The 20151-nt window shown below is 40.3% G+C and overlaps 1 pseudogene; it reads right to left on the reverse strand.

Moving 5' to 3' along the window:
• Positions 1-1378: 1378 nt before the first annotated feature.
• On the reverse strand, positions 1379-20006 carry LOC100016031 (zinc finger protein 883-like; annotated as a pseudogene).
• Between the last annotated feature and the right edge of the window lie 145 nt (positions 20007-20151).

The raw sequence follows: 20151 nt of genomic DNA on the forward strand, positions 1-20151 counted from the left end.
TCAGCCTTTTTTGGAGTTTAATTACAATAGGAGCAAGAAAGGAATTAGAGATATATATAGAGAGAGAAAGGGGAGAGAAGGGAATAGGGCTTAAATACCCCTTCTGTTTAGGCTGGGCCAAAAGGCCCAAGCCCTTAGATAGCTGGGGCAAAGAAAGGAGATCAGTCCCTTTCACTCACGTGTCCAAAATGGAGAAACAGTCTCAGAGGCCCCCACCTTCAGCTTCCTTCAGAGCAAACTTCCTCAGAGCCCAGGAACCACTCCGACCAAAAACTCAATCCTCCTTCCTCCAGTCTCCAGACCCTCCTATCTTTAAGGAAACCATCCAAGTTGCCTCCCCTCAGTCCTCACATCTACCAATCACTCTTCATCAATTTCCCTGTCAATGGAGGCTCTCGCTTAACCCAGGACCGCCCAGAGGTTTCTGGCTTTTGCACATGTCTGTTGAAGGTCATATTTTCAAATGATTAAATCTATACTCCTTTGCTACAGCCCTTTCTAAATCCTGTTAACTTGAGTATGGTAGAGATTGGAATAATTAAATTTTGATCTAGGCTGCAGCCCTTACTCAATCCTATTAGGACTGAATAGGGTGGAGATTTATTCCAAGTATCTCCATTGTATCAATTCTAAAATCAATCAAGACTCAAAGAAATTCCTGTTCTATGCTTAAGCATAGGTCAAAGTCCTTTCCATTGTTCAGCAAAGGGTTTCTGTCCTAAAGTAATCTTAAGAAGGGAAGAGAAGGAACCTCCCATGCCAATGGAGTTCCCATTCCAATAGACTATCAGTAAGAAATTTTCCAAGTATGAAATATCCCAATGGTGAAATTTCCAACATTTATAAGTCTAAGGAAATTTGAGGTTTACACCTATGAGATTGTCTCCCATTTTCTCAGTAAATGAAGAGTCTAATTCATATGGATTAAGTTTGGCATTGCAGATGTGATAATAGGACTGGAATAGCTAGTTAGAAAGTTTCCCTAAGTTTCAGTTCTCTGATTTTTAATAAAGGATGATGACTCTAGCATTTCATGTGTTGGTTATATTCATAATGGTTTTCTCCATAAGGATCATTTGATGTTGACTAAGTTTTCTGCTCTGGTATAAAGAATTTCTATATTCTTTAAATACATATGGTTCTTCCGGTTAGTTCAAGTTGATGGTGATTTCACCCTCACTACTTTAGTTCAGGCCTTCTTCACTTGTTGCCTACTAAGCTACTATGTTAACAGCCCTCTCCATGTCATGCTTCAACCAGTAGGCAAAATAACCTTCCCATAAAAGAGCTCTGTCCATACCACCCCTTTGCTCAAAAACCCATGGTAGCTCAGGAACAAAGTCTTCCATCAGTCTTTATATCCATATACTTTCTGTGTAGAATGAATTCTCTGGTGTTGAGTATACTCTCTTCTCAGGCAGAATGATACCCCGCATTCATTACATTCATAAGGTTTCATCCCAGAATGAATTCTTTTATGTTCTACAAGTTGTGTGCCCCAACAAAAGGACTTCTCACATTTATCACATTCATAAGGTTTCTCTCCAGTATGAATTCTGCGATGTTGATTAAGTTGTGCTTTCAGGCGGAAGGCCTTCCTACACTCACTGCATTCATAAGGTTTCTCTCCAGTATGAATTCTCTGGTGTTCTGTAAGCGCTGTGTTCAGACGGAAGGACTTCTCACATTCATTACATTCATAAGGCTTCTCACCAGTATGAATTGTCTGATGTTGAATAAGTTTTACTTTCTGGCTAAAGGCCTTCCCACACTCAGTACACTCATAAGGTTTTTCCCCAGTATGAATTTTCTGGTGTTCGGTAAGGTTAGAGCGTCTACAGAAGGCCTTCCCACACTCATTACATTTATAAGGTTTTTCCCCAGTATGAATTCTGCGATGTTGATTAAGCTGCGCTTTTAGTCGGAAGGCCTTTCCACATTCAATACATTCGTGAGGTTTCTCACCAGTATGAATCCTCTGGTGCTCAGTAAGAGTTGTGCTCAAGCAGAAGGCCCTCCCACACTCATTACATTCATAAGGTTTCTCACCAGTATGAATTCTCTGATGTTCAGTGAGGTTTGAACGCCTGCAGAAGGCTTTGCCACATTGATTGCACTGATAAGGTTTCTCACCACTATGAATTTTCTGATGTTCATTAAGCTGTCCTTTCTGTCGGAAAGCTTTACTGCATTCATTACATTCAAATGGTTTCTCACCGGTGTGAATCGACTGATGCTGAGTAAGCTGTGCTTTAAGTCTAAAGGCCTTCCCACATATGTTACATTCATAGGGCTTCTCACCAGTATGGATTCTCTGATGTTTAGTAAGAGCTGCACTCAGGCAGAAGGCTCTCCCACATTCATTGCATCCATAAGGTTTCTCACCAGTATGAATTCTCTGATGTTCAGTGAGGTTTGAACGCCTGCAGAAGGCTTTGCCACATTCATTACATTTATAGGGTTTCTCGCCAGTATGAATTTTCTGATGTTCATTAAGCTGTCCTTTTAGTCGAAAGGCCTTTCCACATTCATTACATGTATAAGGCTTTTCACCAGTGTGAATTGTCTGATGTTGATTAAGTTGGGCTTTTAGTCGAAAGGTCTTCCCACATACGTTACACTGATAAGGTTTCTCACCAATATGAATGTTCCGATATCCAGGAATCTCCATCCGTAGGCAGAAGGTGCTCCTATGTTCATTATTTTGAAAAGGTTTCTCTCCAATATGAATTTTCTCATGAAGGGTAAACCCTTTCTTTGGGTTAATCTCACATTCATTACAATCATAAAGCTTCTCTCCAATACATATTCTACTACTTTTGATAAAGGTTGAATTATACATAAGGCATTTCCCATATTCGTTATACTTAGACATTGTTTTATTTGAGCAGCTGTTATTGCATTTTTTTTTATCTGTATACAGTCTAAAATATTCTCCATGTGTGTCATATGCAGTTAAACTCTTTCCTACTATCTGTTGTGAAAAAAGGATTGGCTCTAGACCAAAGCTTATGTCATAACGATTATTTTCATGGACTCTAAATGATTGGGGACAGTTCTTTTGTGGGATTCTGACTTCCCAAAAAGGTTTCTCTTCATTCCTCAGATGATTTTCCAATGTGGCATCACACACCCAGGATTTTCCTAATGAAGAAAGGAGAAGACCATCCCTCTTAATTACTTCCTGGGATAATTCTTCCATTGAAATACTTAGCTTTGGAGTAGACTCCTTGGATTCATACTTAGTTTCCCAATCTGAAAGAAATGAAAAATGTAAACAACCATTGCTACTTCTGCTACTGTATATATAATGTGTACTGTTCGGCTTCTGAATCAATGGAGAAAAATCATTATCAAACCTTATCTTCCCACAAGATGTGCTTCAGTTCTGTCTCATATTCTGGTCTCCCTCCAAAAGTTTCTGTACCTAGATGGATCCAACTCTAGCAGAATATGCAATTACTTTAAGGTCTTTCTTATCTAGTGCAAACTCCTAACTTTTCTACTTTTAAAATCGGTTCCAAGTAGTTTTTGTAATGATGACATTCATTAAATAAAATTATTCTCTAAACCTATTTCCTAGCAAACTACATTCCTGTTTATTATTTTTTGTTGTTGTTTTTGGCAATTTGGCTAAAATAATTAAAGCCTGCTCCAGTATAGTTTGTGCTCTATTATGGATCCAACAGTGGGCTACCATATGCATTTTCTCCTCTTTTTAAAAAAACTTTTACCTTCCATCTTAGAATCAATACTGTATATTGGTTCCAAGGCAGAGGACTTAAGTGACTTGTCCAGGGTCACACAGCTAGGAAGTGTCTAAGGCCAAATTTGAATCCAGGACCTCCCATCTCTAGGCTTGACTTTCAATCCACTGAGCCACCTACCTGTCTCCCATATACATTTCCTTTTAAGTCTTCCTAATGGAGTACATATCAGTAATATATTTTTCTCTCTTTTAAACTAGTACTATGTAATTTTTGTAATAACTACTTTGGAAAATAATTTTAAGATCAAATGCTGCTAGACAATTTTCTATTCTTATCTTTATGGATTAATACCATTGATATTCTTAATCTCAAAGCTTTTCATATGAATTCTGGTATTGTTTTCATATTTCATAGAGAACTGTTGTGAATCTTAAAACTGCTCAGACTCTACTTCAGAAGATTTGATTAAGCTATTCCCCATTTTTAACAATGTAGGTACTTGGTCGGGAATGTATTGAGAACTTTTAAAATTACTCGACCCTGCTCAGACAGTGCCTTAGGGGAAGATAAAGTTGTAAACTCCTTACTGAACAATGAAAAGTCCCCAACTCATACTTATAGTGAAGCAAAAACCCCAAGCTAGGTGGTCTATTTTTAGATCTAATAAAAAAGAGTGCTAAGTACCTATAAAGGTTAAATTAATCACTAAAAAGTCAAGCAACTTACAAAAGGCAAGCTTAACAAAAGAGGTGTGAAGTTTTAGTCTAACTGGAGAAGGTGAGAACAAAAGATGATAAGAACTAAGAATGGGCAGTCCTGGGAAAAAGCATCTACTGTGATTGGTAGATGTAAAAATTTAGGAGAGGTGATATAAGAGAAAAAAATTTTTTAAAAGGAGAAGGATTGAACTCAGTTGTGGAATTCAAGAGTTCAGTGGAGGTTTGGAGCTTGAAGATGATCTTGTGGTGAGTGATAAAGACTGACTTGCTCTCCCCTTAGACTCAGGCCTAGGCCATTTGGTCTAGGCCCTTTCTACTATTTTCTCTCTCTCTCTCTCTCTCTCTCTCTCTCTCTCTCTCTCTCTCTCTCTCTCTCTCTCTCTCTCTCTCTCTCCCTTCCCTTAATTCTTTCATTAATATTAATTAAAATCTCCATAAAACCCAGTTGACGTGGGTATTTTCATGCTTGGGAATTTTCCCATGGCGACCACTTAATTTTTAATATAAATTAAGACACTAAAAATTATCTTTACAGTTTGGCCGAAACATTTACAGTTTGGCCGAAACATTTACAGTTTGGCAATTCACAGTCTTGAAACCCACATTTTCGCAGTTACACTGTCTTGGTAATTAAATTAGTACCACATAATAATCTGTAAACAAATTTACTAGTACTATCATGCTCATTAGATTAGTATAGTTCATTCATGAACACTAAATCTCTTTCAAATCATTTAAGTCTTCCTTTCTTTCCTAGAAAATAACTTGGATTATTATATATTATCTTCCCCGATAGAGTGAGAGTTTAGCTGATAAGGGTACCATCTTTTCTCTGAACAAGGCCCCAGCTTGAGGGAGCATGAGGGAGAGTAAAGTCTTGCCAGCTTGTCTCCAGGATCTGAGGTCGTTTTTAGTAACTCGTGGTTTCCCTATCTTTGAGCGATCCTTCCATTCATATGGCTGTAAACATTGAGTATAATGTTCTCTCTGCTTCCTCTTTCATTCAGCTTTACTTCCTACAAATCTTCCAGATTTCTCTAAATTTCTTAATGTTCACATTTTATGGAACAAAGTCTTTAATTATCATCAAATTCCTTAGTTGTATAGGCCATTCTCTAATCAGTGAGCACTCACTTCATTTCCCTAATTCATGGGCACCCACTTTGCTACCTTCTCTCGGTAAGAAAGGGCCACCCAACTCTCCTAATTGCCAGCAACTGCCACTTTTTGGGCAGATGTGTCAGGCTAGCTAAAGCAGCAGGGCACCTTGAGGGAGAGACAGGAGGCAGGATATGCCAAACCAATCTAACCACTTTCTTTTTTTTTTTTTAAACCCTTACCTCCCATCTTGGAGTCAATACTGTGTATTGGCTCCAAGGCAGAAGAGTGGTAAGGGCTAAGCAATGGGGTCAAGTGACTTGCCCAGGGTACATAGTTGGGAAGTATCTGAGGCCAGATTTGAACCTAGGACCTCCCATCTCTAGGCCTGGCTCTCAATCCACTGAGATGCCCCCAATCTAACCACTTTCATTACCATCTCCCCACAGACCCTGATAGTGAGAGTTCAGGACATTGGTGTCAATAGACTTGGGAAGTGCAGTGCTCCCAGACCAGTATCCTTAGCCATCATTCTGGGGAAACAACCTCTAGAAAGATGCATAGTAGTCACTGTTCCTGCAGGTGCTTTGGAAAAAGCAGATACTTTTTAGACCACAGGCGCTAAAGACCCAGAAACAAGATCCTTGTAACAAAATGCCTTGGGCAAGGGTGTAAAGTGGTGCAATGCAATTTGCAGTGGAAATGATATTAAAGAAGAGACATAACTGGCTTTCCGTTTTGGAATAAGGACCATGAGGCCTTTCCTTGACTTGCTGCTGGAAACTTTCCTATGTGTTGATTCTCCCATTAGAATGTGAACTCCTGGAGAGCAGAGACTATCTGAATTTTGTGTTTATATGCCCAACATTTAAAACCGTTCTTGACATATAACAAGCAAATTAGAAGCGCCAGAAACTTTCAAAGCCATAGAACTAGCTCAGATAGCAGCAATGCAAAAAGGTCTATAGTTTGAGACAGTATCTTCTCCCCTGCCAGGTAAACAGAGACCAGTTTTAACACAAAAAAGTCAAAGTCAAGAAATAAGGTAGAAAAATGAATAAGCAACAAGAAAGAACCTGACCATAAAAAAGCTACTATAGTGACAGGGAAGATTAAGACACAAATGCAGAGGAACAGAGCTATTTGCAAAGCCTCAAAAAAAAATGCAAATTGGAAAAGGGCCCAACAAAAAATTCTGGAAAAGTAAATGAACAGCAAAAAAAATTTTTTTAAATCAAATGAGAGTGGTAGAGGAAAAGTTGGAGGGAAAATGAAAATGATACAAGGAAATTATGAATAGAAAATTAAGAGACTGGTAAAAGAAGCTCAAAAAATACTGAAGAAAATAACTTCTTAAAAAAACAGAACTGGCCAAATGGCAAAAGAAGTACAATAATTCACTGACGAAAAGAATTTTTTTGAAAGTAGAATTGGCCAAATGAAAAAAAGAGGTACAAAAGCTGACTAAAAAAATGACTTCTTAAAGTAAGATCTGGACAAGTGGAAACTAATGATTCCATGAGACCTCAAGAAACAATAAAACAAATTTTTTTTTAATTGGGGAAAAAATGTGGAAAAATCTCATTGGAAAAACTAAAGTAGAAAATAAGACCAAAGAGAAATAATTCAAGAATTATTGGACTACTTCAAATATGTGACAAAAAAAGAGCCTACACAATCATATTTGAAGAGATCATAAAGGAAAACTGCCTTGATAGCTTAGAACCAGCAGGTAAAATAGAAATTAAAAGAATCCACCAATCACCTATTGAAAGAGCTCTCAAATGAAATATTGCAGACAAATTCCTGAGCTCCCAGGTTAAGAAGAAAATGTTAAAACAATCCAGAAAGAAACCATTCAACTATCATGGAGTGATGCTCAGAATCACTTAATATTTAGTAACTACTAGTATAAAGTAGTGGAGGGCTTAGAATATCATATTCTGGAAGGCAAAGTGTAAAAAATGGAGACTTGAACCCAGGACCCCAGTTCCCAGAAGTCCTTGCTCACTTCCCAGAATGCTTTGTAATCACACTGAATTCTCACCTGGGCAAGATCACAAATTATTATCTAAAGGAGTTCTCCACCTACTGAGGGGCCTTTCCTACTTCGGCTTCCCAGCAGACGCATCTTTCATGATGTAAGTGAAATTGAATGGGCCTTTCTGGGCCTAGACACATGCTTTCTTATTCTGTATTTTCTTTAATCCTTAACCTTTAATAAACCTCATAAAATATAATACTCCTTGGCAGAGAGAAACTAATTTTAACTGTTACAAAAGGAACTAGGATTAAAACGAAGAATAACCTAGCCTGGGGGGAAATTAACATATAATTAACATAATTAACATATAATGAAAAAGAGGACTTTCAAGCAATCCTTATGAAAAAATAAAAGCTGAATAGAAAATTTGATCTTAAAATACAAGATTTAAGAGAAGAATAGAAAGGCAAACATAAAAGAAAAATCATACAGGTCTTAATAGGGTTAAATGGGATTATTTGCATCCCATTATGAAAGATGATTAGTGTTAACTCCTAAGATGTTTATCATTATTAGACTAATCAGAAGGAATCTATATAGTCAGAGCATAGGTATTTGAGCCAATTTTGTTGAGATTATCTAAAAAAAATGGAGACTGCAGAAAGGAGAAAAATGGGAAAAATTATCTCACATAAAGGAAGTACACAAGGAAGATCTTTTATAGAGGAAGGGAAAACAGGAGGAGGGTGGTGCCAATGCTTGAACCCTATTTTCATACAAACTGGTTCAAAGAGGGAATAATACACACTCACACAGTCAGTAGTATAAAGGCAGTCCGTGATTAGATGCAAAACAGACTTTCGAAAAGAAACAGGGTAAAAAGAGAAAGAAGAAGAAACAGAAGAAAAAAGCAATTGAGGGAAATATAGTTAGTAATCATAATGTGATTATGAATGTGGATGGGATGAATACACCCATAAAAGAGAAACAGACAGAATAGATTAAAAACCCAAATCTAATAATGTGTTGTTTAGAAGAAATATACTTCATACAGAAAGATGCACACAGAGTTAAAATAAGGGGCTGGGACAGAATCTGTTATGTCTACGTGTAAAAAAGGCAGAGGTAGCAATCATGAACTCAGCAAAAGCAAATTGTCCTCTAGGTAAAGGGGATATACAGGGAAACTACATTTTGGTAAAAATAACATAGACAATGAAGTAATATCAATACTAAACATATATGCATCAAAATTCTTAAAGAAAAAGTTTAACGAGTTACAGGAGGAAATAGTCAATAAAACTATACTATTGGGGTACTTCAACTTTTCTCTTTTAGAATTAAATAAATCTAATCACAAAATAAATAAGAAAGAAGCTAAGGAGATGAATAGAATTTTAGAAAATTAAGATATAATAAATAAACCTCTGGAGAAAACTGAACGGAGTATATCCTTTTTCAGAAATATATGGCATATTCACAAAACCTGCCCATGTATTAGGGCATATAATCTTACAAACAAATGTACAAAAGCAGAAATATTAAATGCATCATTTTGAGATCATAATGCAAAAAAAAATTACATTCAATAAATGGTCTTGGAAGTACAGATTAAGAATCAGTTGGATAATAAATAATCTAACCCTAAGGAATGAATGGATCATAGAATAAACTGAAAATTTCATGAAAGAGAATGACAAGACAACATCCTAAAATTTGTGGGATTCAGCCAATACAATACTTAGGGGGAAATTTATATCTCTGAAGGCTTACATCAATAAAAAAGAGAAAGAACAGATCAATTAATTGGGCATGAACATGAAAAAGAACAAATTAAAATTCCTCAATTAAACACCAAAATAGGAATTCTGAAAAATCAAAGGGGAGATTAATAAAATGTAAAGTAAAAAACCCACTGAACTAAATAAAACTAGGAGCTGGTTAAAAAGAAAAATGAAGGGGGCGGCTGGGTAGCTCAGTGGATTGAGAACCAGGCCTAGAGACGGGAGGTCCTAGGTTCAAATCCGGCCTCAGACACTTCCTAGCTGTGTGACCCTGGGCAAGTCACTTGACCCCCATTGCCTAGCCCTTACCACTCTTCTGCCTTGGAGCCAATACACAGCATTGACTCCAAGATGGAAGGTAAGGGTTTAAAAAAAAAAAGAAAAATGAATAAAATAGGTAAATCATTGGTTAATTTGATTTTTAAAAAGAAAGAAAAAATCAAATTATCAGTATCAAAATTGAAAAGGGTGAATATATCACCAATGAAGATAAAATTAAAGCAATTACTAAGACCTATTTTGCCCACTTATATTCCAAGAAAATAAAACAATTTAAGTGAAATGGATGGACATTTTAAAAAAGCATGAATGACTTGGATTAACAGAAGAAAGAGAAATAACAACCCTGTCTTAGAAAAAGAAACTGAACAAGAAGTAAATGAGCTCCCTAAGAAAAAATCCTGGGGGGCAAGTTGGATTTACAAGTGAATTCTACCAAACATTTAGAAAACAATGAATTCCAATAATATGTAAGCTATTTTTTAAAAAAATACATAAGTAAAGGAATCTTAGCAAATTCCTTCTATGACACAAATACTGTTTTGGTATCTGAACAAGGGAAGGCAAAAAGAAGAGAAAGAAAACTATAGACCAGTTTGCTTAATGAATATCAAAGCAGAATCTGTGAACAAAATACCAGCAAGAAGATTACAATAACATGTCATAGGGATATTATACTATGACCGGATGGCATTTATCCCAGGATGGCAGGGCTGGTTCAATATTATGAAAACTATAAGCATAACTGACGACATAATCATATGATTATAAGTCAATAGATCTAGAAAAGGCTTTTGCCCAAATCCGACACTCATTCTTATTAAAAAAACAACAACTAAAAAGCACAGGAATAAATGGAGCTCTATCTAAAATAAATAGTCTCTATCTAAAACTAGAAGCAAGCACTATCTATGAGATAAATAGAAGCCTTCCCAATAAGGTTTTAGTACCTTTGATCCAGGAGCTTTCAAAATGTGCACACCCTTCGATGCAGCATTACCACTACTAGGTCTGTATCCCAAAGAGATCAAAGAGAAAGGAAAAGGAACTAGGTGTCAAAAATATAGCAACTCTTTTTGTGCTGACAAAGAATTGGAAATCTAGGGGATCCCCATCAGTTGGGGAGAAGCTGAAATTTAAAAACGACGAGCAGGATGGCTTCAGAAAAACCTGGAAAGAATTATATGAATGGATGCAAAGTGGAGTGAGCAGAACCAAGAGAACATTATACACAGTATCAGCAATATTATAACAATGATCAGCTGTGAAAGACTTAGCTACTCTGCACAAAATAAGGATACAATTTCAAAGGACCCAAGATGAAAACTGCTATCCACTTGCAGAGAGAGAAATGATGAACTCTGATTGCAAATTGAAGTATCATGTTTTTGGTCTCTTTCTTTTTTTCTTCTGGCAATATGGCTAATATGCAAATATGTTTAATTGATATATTTCTTACCTTTTCAACGCAGGGGAAGCAGTGGAGGGAGAGAATTTGGAACTCAAAATTAAAAAGAATAAAGATTATAAAGAAATGTAACCCTAAAAATTAAAATAGGCCAACTGAGCTATTGCTTGCAATGATTCACCTGCATGGTTGGACTCACTCACCTGGATGGCTAATCCTTTGTATGTCTCCCTCTGGGATCCATGGTGCTTCCCTTCGCTCCAGCTGGCAGATGACATATGGTTTGGAAGATGCAAGTCCTGCTCAATGGAAACAGAACAGGGCTCAGGTTCGGAGAACCACATTAGAATGAGATGCTAAATCCTGTCTCTGTGGATGATGGAAAGACCCATAAGTAACATAGGGTGCCTCTACAGGATAGCTGAGGCACGTCCCATAGAAAGTCCTTGGGAAAATGACAAAGGGAGGAGGGGCTTTGGGAAAACAGGGGACTGACTCACTGCTGGTGAAGGCATGAACTGGTCCTGCCATTCCGGGGAGCCATTTGGCACTCTGCCCTAAAATGATAACACTGACCCAGCGATGCCACTACTAGATCCATACCCAAAGGAAAGCAAGAGGAAAAGGACCCAGAGGCACAAAAATACCAATTAGAAAAAAGAAAACGATAAGGGAGCAAGCATGCATGTAGCACCTCCTATTTGCCAGGCACCTTGCTAAGCAATTCACAAATATAATCTCATTTGATTCAAAGGAAAACCCTTCTCATGTGTAAAAATGGACTGGAATCCAGGACTTCAATCCCCACAAGCCTTTGCTCCACTTCCCCAGAATGCTTTGTAATCTCACCTGGGCTGAGATCAAGAAGGGATTTAACGTGATTGCAAAGGCTTTTGGCTTTTTTTTTGGACTTCCATTTTGGAGCAAACGCATCTCTTTCATGATGTGAGGTTATCTTGTCTAGGCCTCTCTGGCCTAGGCACAGTTTTCTTATTCTGTATTTTCTTTAATCCTTAACCTTTAATAAATCTCATCAAAATATAATACTCCTTGCAGAGAGAAACTAATTTCTACCTGCCTCAGTCTCCCTAAATTTTAATCTTTACACATGCCAAGTGAAATGAGCAGAGCCAGGAGAACACAGCACCCAGGAACAGAAATACTGAAATCATGAGAGATGGGGAAAGATGCAGCTACTCTCAGCAATACAATGAATGATCCAAGACAATTTCAAATGGCCCATCTTCCACCACAGGGAGAACTGATGAGCTCTGAGGGAAAAATGAAGATGATGCTTTTCTGCTTGCTTTTTTGGGGAGGAGGGTAACACAGATAATATGGAAATGTGTTTTGCATGGCTTCACACGTAGACCTGCTATCATGCTGCTGCCTTCTCAGTGGTGGGAGACAGGAAAAAGGGAGAGAAATTGGAACTCAAACATTTTTAAAGCAAATCTTAAAAATAAATAATAAAATTTAAAAAAGAATAACTTTTTAAAAAAGAAAAAAGTTAACCCTTTCATTTCTGAACAGGAAGATTATGTGCCTCCCGTTTCTTTTGGACCCAAAAGGATTAAAAAGTCTTTGATCTGTGCATGTCAAATATTACGTCCACTCGGAATCAAAGAACCACAGAATTAAGAAGTTGTGAGGTACCTTAGCAGACATCTCTTCCAACCCAAATAGCCTACAATATTGACTAAGGTATGAACCAAAGCCCTGCAATGGGAAGAATCTGAGTACCAGTGGAAGGGGATCCTTACCCAGGCAGACCAGGTTCCTATAGTTCTCCAGCATTACATCCCTGTAAAACTCCTTCTGAGCGAAGTCCAGGTGCACCCATTCTTCCTGGGTGAAGTCAATGGCCACATCCTTAAAGGTCACTGATTCCTGAAACAGCAAATACATTTGAGTTTACTCAGGAGCCTGGTATGGAACAGTTGAGATGTGAGGTTGGGAAGGAAACAATTCATTCAATTGAATGAACTGAATACAGAAAACATACCTAACATTATACATGCAATAATTACATATATAAATACATAAAATTAATTGTACATAACAGAAATGAGGTTTTGTATAATCCCTTTGATTTTGTAGCATGGAATATTTCTATTTGTTGATTATTGTTGATGAAAAAAATCATTCCAGAACTATCATGAATGCAGTGCATTCCCATATTAGTAGAGAAAAGGGTTCCACCAGAAGAAATAAACAAAAACGAAACCCACAAAGATGGAGGAACAAAGCAAAAAAAAAAAGCTTTAATTAAGTCAAAAGTGAAGATGCCCCAAGATCCTACAAAGAAAACACCAGAACCAGAGGAGAAGGCAGAGCAAGGCAACTTGAGAATCATGGGAAATACTGTAAAATTTAAAATTAAATCTTACTAGTAAAAATATTATATTTTACAGAGGTTTATTAATTGATCATTAGAAATCAAGGAATAAAGAGGATACAAAATAAAAACCACGTGCCCATGGCTGGTTAGCCATTTTCAAAATTCCTAACTTGCCACCATCACTGCTGATTCTACATCATGCCAAAAAGAGAGAGTGGGAGGCTTTACTGCCAGTTAAATACCAATAACGTGATCTTGCCAATGTGGAGAGATTATAGGAAATTTTGGGAAATACTAAGGACTTCTGGGGAATAAAGTCAAAGATTCAAAATCTCCACTTATACAATACCACGAATGGATGAAATCCCAATACTGTAGAATCGGTCATCATGGCTCTGCACAGCCTTTAACACAGTGAGTCTCCCTCTTCTCCACAATCATGTCTCTTCGGGTGGTTTTCCTCCTCCTCATCCAATGAACGTGTCTCACTCTCCAGGGCTCTTTCCTAGGCCTGCTTCTCTTCTCCTCTCTCTTTGTACTGTTCCACGTGGCTATGTCGATAGTGTCCGTGGGCTCAGTTATCACCCCTGAGCAGATCATTCCCACTTCTGTGCATCTGGTCCTCATATCTTACATCATCATTTTCTCTCCTGATAGTAAGGCTCTTCCCAGAATCAGAGTGAAAACCATTCCCTAAGCAATGGAGAGACATGCTCGTTTTCTCATATTCTCTCCATACCTCTAACTGCACGGAGAGAGGCCCCTCAATAGCAAGACCTGTCAGTAATGACTTCCACATACCTCCCTTCTCTCAGCTCTCTTTCTGAGAAAAATGAGGCCTTCATCTAGGAGTTTCTTCTTTTCCTTTTCTCTTCACTGCAATGCTCTTTCTCATTGGGGCTCACTCTCTCCTTTCCTCTACTCTCCGGTAAGGAGATGGCCCTTCTCCCATCCAACATTGAGTCCTCACGATAGTATCCAAATCTCTAAAAAAACCTTCCCAAGAGCAGCCTTTGCTGTTGTCCTCAATTTCCCCTTTCTCACCCAGACTCCTAATGAAGACTGTTTACAGCCTCTGCCTTCCCCTCTCATTCATCCACCTTTTTTTCCATCCAGTTTCTGACTTCACCAGTCAATTGAAATGACTATATCTAAAGATATCATGGTGGTCTTCATCTAGTCTTTATCTATTATGTCCTTTCAAGGGCCTCTGATACTATTCACCACACTCTCCTAAATACTCTCTTCTTTCTAGGTTTTTGTGATATGCTCTCTTGGGCCTCCTCCCACCTGCCTGACCTCTCTCTCGGTGTCCTCTGGTGACTCATTTTATATATGTATTCCCCTTGTGCAGGATGAGATTCAGTGTGCAATTCTCAGAGTAATATTTGGCTTGTAACCCAATTTTCAAGACCTTAGACTAAAACTACCCGCCAGTCCCATAAAATGTTTCATTTTCCTGACCTACTTTCTTTCTTTTTTTTTTAAACCTTCACCTTCCATCCTAGAATCAATACTGGGTATTGGTTCTGAGGTAGAAGAGCGGTAAGGGCTAGGCCATGGGGGTGAGGTGACTCACCCAGCGTCACACAGCTAGGAAGTATCTGAGGCCAGATTTGAACTCAGGACCTCCCATCTCTAGACCTGGCTCTCCTTCTACTGAGCCACCCAGCTGCCCCCATGACCTGTTTTCAAAAACCTTGAGAAGAGTTTATTTGTAGCCTGGGGAAAATACTAGCTCTAAGGAGGAGGACAAGATAAGAAGGAACAGGGAGTTCCAATTGTATCTGTCCCAGGCTGAAAATCCCATGATAGTCACAGGTTTGTTGATCATGGGGTTCTTTAGGAGTATAGAATGTTGAAAATCAGGGGCTCAAGATCTGAACTGTCCCAGTCTACCCCCACCCTCACCCCACACTGGACAGAGGGAAGGAGGAGAATCTTGTGTTAGGATTATTATAAAAGTCTGTGATTGTATGTAGGAGGGAGGACAGTTTTGTCCCAAGCAAGCCACTTGTGTGGGCAGCGTCTCCTTTTCTCCCCTTTCCCTCCCGCCATGCCTGCTGTTTTCTCCACATAAAGCCACGTTATCCAAGTCTCCTGCCTGCTCATTAGAGTGATTTCAGGGTGCGAGCTCCCCCAAATTCCACTCCTCACACCCATAACTCTGGTTATACTTCAAAGATAGTCCCGGCCATCTTCTTCATTTATTTCCACAGCACCCTTTAATGACAGCATCACCCCTTTCACTTAAAAACACCTCCCCAGGAGAAACGGCTTTCCCCAACATTCTATTTGGCCCTGGGTGTCTGTGAGAGGCGGTTGAAGAACCACGGTCTGCCCTCAAGGAGCTCAAATCTGAACAGACGCCATGGAGAAGGCATTCTACGTATGATAGAGATAGATGTTTCACACATACAGAGAGAGAAAATGGAAAGTGTTGGCATCCTCCCAACTAGGCAGGGCCTCCTGCAGATGACTAGGTTTGATCTGACGTCCTTGAGGAAGCCAGGGAAACTGAGGCAATGGTAAGTGGGCAGAACTCCACAGGCATTCGCCTATGCAAAGTGTGAATCTTGAAATTTCTCAGACTTGTGAATGTTCAAAAATTCCCCATTGGGGAATTCTCCATTGGGACAATTCCCTATTGGGACTATTCCCCATTTTAAACAGTGAAGCTACTTAGATCTAAAATGTGAGAACTCTACTTAGATCAGAAATGGGAAGACCTCTACTCCACTGTACTTAAGACTGCTTTAGGGAAGAAAACTCCTTGCTGAACAAGGAAAAATACTTAAACCCATACTTAAGCCATGCCTATTTTTAGAATTAATACAAAGGGGTGCTAAGTACCTATAAAGGTCAGGCAACTTGTGAACTTACAAGGAGCAAAGAGGAAAAAACTTACTCAGAGATTCTAACCTACTCAGGTGTGGATTACTCAAAAGTTTAGTCTACTCAGGTGTGAATTCAGAATGGGCTGTCCTTTGGAAAACGTCTACTGTGATTGGCAGATGGAAGAACTTAGGGGAGGAGACATAGGAGAAAACCCCCTATATAAGAAAAAGACAATCTCTTGAGAAGGATCTCTTGAAGGACAATCTCTAAGGAGGTCTCTCAAGGGAGGCTGACTCTGGCTGGAACTCCCTCTGAGGAGACTCTGTCCCCCTGAATCCTCGCTTGAACAGATCTTATGGTGAGTGATTAGGACTGACTGATCTTTTCTTTTAGGGCATAGGCCTGGGTTGGCCAGGGCTGCCTGGGCCGGTCTATTCTTTTCTCATTTATTTCCTTTCTCTCTCTCTCTCTCTCTTTCTTTGATTCCTCATTGTATTATTAATTAAATTCTCTATAAAACCCAGTTGACTTGGGTATATTCATAATTGGGAATATTTCCCTGGCGACCACCTTATATTTGATTTAAAACAAGACACTGTAGTGAAAACATATTTCCTCTGGTCACATTTACTCACCCACTCTTATATCTACTACAATTTATACCTTCCACTATTTTACTCACTACAGTTTACAACCTCAACCATTTTAACTCTTACAGTTTATGACTTCCCACTCTTTTAAATGCCACAAAAGGCACAGAGATGGGAGATGACAGGTCCCATTCAAGGAAGAGCAATGGTAGTCAGTGTTGTAAGAGCAGAACATGCACAGAGGGGAGAAGGCTAAAAAGATGGAAGAGGCAAGAGGAGGGCTAAGAAACAGCACTTTCTCTTTGATCCTGGGTGTAATGGGGAGACCCTGGTGATTACGGGGGTGGGGGGGCATCACATGGGCATGCTGACATCTTAGGGAGATCCCTTGGGGAGCTGAGCTGAGGATGGTTGGCAGTGGGGAGAGATGGGGTAGGAAGGCCGCCCTGATGTCAGGTGAGGAGGGCCGGCTCCAAGGCAGCAGCAGGAGGAGGAGACACCAGAGGGCCATTTCTGGAGATCTTATGAAGGAACCACAGGACTGACAACAAATTGGATCTGGGGAGTAAGTGTGAGTGAGCAGCAAGGATGACCCCAAGGTAAAGCACAAACCCAGGAACAGAGATCTTGGTGGTGCCCTAAACAGTCATGGGGAAGGTGGAGAGGAAGGAAAGCTAATGCGTTCTATTGTGGCTGGGGGCGGGGGGGCGCAAAATGCCGAGACATCCAGTTCAAGGGATAATAAACACCCAGAAATGTATGAACGGGCTTCTCCTGCTGTGGAGAATCTATGTATAATGTCAGCCATCACTCATGTTGATTGGCTTTACCAGCTCGGACTTTTCCCTTATTTTCCTTTTAAGCTTTGTTAAAAGGGAGGGATCACTGGATAGAAATTGTTGGAGGGATCCATCCAGAAAAGGCAAACCCCCACAAAAATAAAAGACGCCCATACAAACAAGATTCTCCAAAATGAATGTGGTCAAGACAGACATCTTTGGAAGACTCAGGAACTCTAACCAACATGATAACTAATCACAGTTCTGAAAGAGTCATGGAGAAATGCTGCCTACCTCCAGAAGACACCCAGAATGTAGAGAGAAGCGCTTTACAAACACTGGAGTGTCCGTCCCAATGTAAACCTTAAAATTTCTTAGACTTATAAATGTTGGAAATTTCACCATTGGGAAATTTCATACTTGGAAAATTTCCTATTGAGAGTGGGAACTCTATTGGAATGTGAACCCCATTGGCATGGGAGGTTCCTCCTCCTCCCTTCTTAAGATTACTTTAGGACAGAAACCTTTTGCTGAACAATGGAAAGGGCTTTGACCTATGCTTAAGCATAGAACAGGAAGTTCTTTGAGTCATGATTGATTTTAGAATTGATACAATAGAGATACTTGGAATGACAGAACCAGGTCTTGGAAATTACAATCTCCACCCTACTCAGTCCTAACAGGATTTAGGAAGGGCTGCAGCAAAGGATCAAGATTTAATTATTTGAGAATATGACCTTCAACAGACATGTGCAAAGCCACAGACCTCTGGGCGGTCCTGGGTTAAGCTAGAGCCACCATTGGCACAGGGAAGACATGGACAGTGATTGGTAGATGTGAGAACTGAGGGGAGGGAACTTGGATGGTTTCCTTAAAGATAGAGGTGTCTGAAGACTGAGGGGTAGTTGGTTGGAGAGGTTTGGCTCTGAGAGTTGGTGCTTTGAGAAGTTTGCTCTGAAGGAAGCTGGAGGTGGAGGCCCCTGAGACTGTTTCTCCATTTTGGTCACGTGAGTGATAGGGACTGATCTCTTTTCTTTGCCTCAGCTATCTAAGGGCTTGGGCCTTTTGGCCCAGCCTAAACAGAAGGGGTATTTAAGCCCTATTCCCTTCTCTCCCCTTTCTTTCTCTCCCTCTCTCTCTCCCTCTCTCTATCTCTAATACCTTTCTTCCTCCTGTTTGTAATTAAACTCCATAAAAGGTTAACTGCTGACTTGAGTTTTCATTTAGGAATTACATAGCTGAATTCCTTGGCGCCCTTAAATTAATATATATCAGTCTTTTAAAGTGATTTCCTTGTCACACCAAGGCAGAAGTATGGCAGGCAAATTGGATTAAGTGACTTGCCCAGAGTCACACAAGTAGGAAATATCTTGGGTCACATTTGAACCCAGGACCTCGTGACTCCAGGCCTCTATCCAATGAGCCACCTGGCTGCCCCAAGAAGCATATTTTTAAAAGCATGTCTAAGGAGGGAATTTGTCTTGCTTGACTCTACATATTTGTAGTAGGGGTATCGCTTTTCTTGCTTTCTAGTTTTGGGGGGAGTACACGAGGAAATAGTGGAGGTGGATAGAGAAAGAGGGAGAGCATGGTGACATGTAAAATGGATCATTTTGAGTCGTTAAAAAGGTTTTGTACAATGAAAACAACGAATGCCAAAATGGGAAGGAAAGCAGAAAATTGGGGGAAATGCTCAGAGAGGTCTCACGTCTAAAATACAGAGAACCCTGTCAAATTTCTAAGAGGAGGAGCCATTCCCCCACTGATAAATGGGCAAGAGATATGGATAGACCGTTTTGGAGGGAGACATCAAAGCCACATACAGGTATGTGAAAAAAGGCTCCACATCAGTCTTGATCAGGGAAATGCAAGCCAAACCGTCCTGAGTCTCGTCTCCCATCCAGGAGTGGCTACAATGACAAATGGTGGAGGTGACGCGGAGTGGGAGGCACTAACACACTGCTGGGGGAACTGCGCATCCGAGCCACCATTTGGGAGAGCCAGCGGGAATTCCTCCCAGTTACCATGGTCGGCACGTTTCCCCCGGCGACCAGGCAGACAGGAGGGGCCCCTCCATGTTCCCAATGTGGCTAACAGCTCTCTTGGTGGTGGCAAAGCCCTGGAAACTGAGGAGCCGCCGGGAGCCGGGGAGCAGCTGAGCAAGTTGTGGCATATCCTGGAGACGGCGCCCGGCGGCGCTATAGGAATGAGGGCAGGTTCAGCTTTAAGAACCTTGCCCAGACCTACGTGAGATGGAAGAGCCAAGAAGGCCACCGATCAGTATCTGAGGAGGAACGCGGCTCGGCCCCTCCAGAGGGAAGGGACGCCACTGGCCATCTCCTGGCCCAGGGAAGCCACAGAGCTTAAAGAGAGAAGGAAGCCCGCTTACCTGCGGAGGCCCAGCTGGCAGGGGCACAGGGGCCATCTTCTCCTCCCCAAGGCTGCCTCCTCCTGGGCCGGGCCGGCTCATCTGAAGCCAGAGCTGGGAAGGAAGAAGGGACTGTGAGGGGAACGGAGGCCCGACCCCACCGCGCGGTGCTCAGGGAGAGCTCCCGGGCATTCCTGCGCTGGGGCCATTTCAACAAGGCCCCGTGTCCAAAGAGCTCCATCAGTGAGGAAAG

Source organism: Monodelphis domestica, chromosome 3, assembly GCF_027887165.1.
Source record: "Monodelphis domestica isolate mMonDom1 chromosome 3, mMonDom1.pri, whole genome shotgun sequence".
Lineage (NCBI taxonomy): Eukaryota > Metazoa > Chordata > Mammalia > Didelphimorphia > Didelphidae > Monodelphis > Monodelphis domestica.